The sequence below is a fragment of the Grammomys surdaster genome, unplaced genomic scaffold, assembly GCF_004785775.1.
Source record: "Grammomys surdaster isolate TR1022 unplaced genomic scaffold, NIH_TR_1.0 372, whole genome shotgun sequence".
Lineage (NCBI taxonomy): Eukaryota > Metazoa > Chordata > Mammalia > Rodentia > Muridae > Grammomys > Grammomys surdaster.
In genome coordinates this window covers 1,385,562-1,387,483 of record NW_021604791.1, presented here as the reverse complement: position 1 = coordinate 1,387,483, position 1,922 = coordinate 1,385,562, and positions in this window count along the sequence as shown.

The window sequence follows — 1,922 nt, the reverse complement described above, 5'->3', positions numbered from 1 at the left end:
ACTCTGCCTATAAAGCTTGTACTTTATACTTAATATCATTCTTAGTGTTCCTATGGCACAATTTCCTTCCAGTGTATTGTCAATACAACGGTACTAAACACAATAATCAAATTTATAATCAGTTGAGTGCTATTATCTGGAAGTCCTGACTTTGTTCTTATTTGACAGTATAGCTATGAGTCAAAACTGCTTAATACACCCAGGAAGCATTTTCTTTGGTACCTCTGCAAAACAATGTCTTAGGTTGAGACATTCTTTTACTTCTACTAAACTGTTGCTCAAAATTGTGGAACTTTATGTCAAAATGGAAGTTTTAGATTTCCAAATTTGAAGCAAGGAGCAGCACAGTGCTCTAGAACTGTGCTTTCAATAATCAGGGAGAATCACAAAGGTTCCAAGAATATACTAATTGTCAAGACGAACTATTGAGTTGCTTTCTAACCCTTGACTCTTCAAGCAAATCACTGAAAGCAAGGTGAACCTCAAGGGGAAACACTGAAATCAAACAAAGGCAATCTCAGAAGCACTGTGAGGATGATTAGGAGTTGAGGGATTAATAATCTAATGATAACTGTTTCTTATTGTCCTATGTGAAAAAATTCAAATATTATCACAATAAGTCTCTTAGTTTTGAACACACACTATGCAAATACCTATGTGGGCATAAGTACTCAAATCAATCTCATTTGAACTTTAATGTATAGTCTTAGTTTATTAATATTTTAAACCATTTGTTAAGCCCAAGTTAAAAAGTCGTTGCTGGTCAAACTTCTATTCAGATATTAGAGATGTAGCATTAATAGAAAAATAGAATTTCCCTTTTTTTCATGATAGTGATTTTCCATATGATTGGAAAGAAAATAACGCTAAACTCCAAAAAAGGCAAGAAAATTAACCTACAGTTAGCAACATATATAAATGATAAGTTTGTATTGTAAGTGAAAGCTTACATCAAAATGAAAGCTAACAAAGTCTTTTTCAGGAGATGTGGGTCAAAACTCGCACGTGGGTTGTGGGCAGGGGTGGGGGGCGCAGGGCGCAGCTGCAAGCCAGAGGCTATCCCGGGGCACCGTGTTCAGTCGTGAGTTACAACACTTCCAGGCAGGACTCAGCAGTGCAGACCGCCAGCGAACCGAGGGTATGGGGAAAGATGTCGAGCCACACACCTCGGTGATGACAGGGTCACGAGAACAGAGACACAGGGATGTTGCATGCCTGGTGGGACTTGGGGCAGGTTACGACAGTGTACCACAGGCTCGGCTGAGTACCGGGGAGCCCTGCGAAGGCAGTGCATGGGCTGCTGTTGTCAGGGGAAAGTGTCCCACGAGTCACTAGAGTGCGGAGAGCACAGGGGAGGGCCGAAAAGGCTCCCCCACCCCCCGCCCGCCACACGAGTTCTCCACTTACACAAAGAGTCCAGAATTGCAAGAGACAGGTGAGGTTGAAGACGTGCAGATTTATTGACATGGCGATAAGTTTGAATGGTGGCATGCTCTCCCAAAAAATCCCCGAAGGGGCTTGTTTATATTGGAAGAGGGAGAGGGGCGGGGCCAGGGCCTTTAGGTAAATCTTGAGGCAGAGATTTGTTTCCCTGCCCTCTACCTGGGCCTCATATTACATGGAGATGGGCTCTGGGGCGTGGCCAAACACCCCAGGATTTCCACAGTCTCACAAGGAGACTGAAAAAAAGAATATTATTTTAGGTTGGTACCAAAGGGTTCTTTCTCTGAATGAATACAGCACACATTTTAGACAAGAAAAACAAATAATTTTGGGTTTATTTGGATGAAGAAGTTCTGAAATTCTAGAAAATCGTAGAGTTCTCGTGTGCTTCTATTATATTTCTCACAGCAAAGCAAAGAGGTTAAGTTGTCCAGACATTTGGCAACTGCGGGAGAGTCTTAGGAGCTAAGTTTTTATGA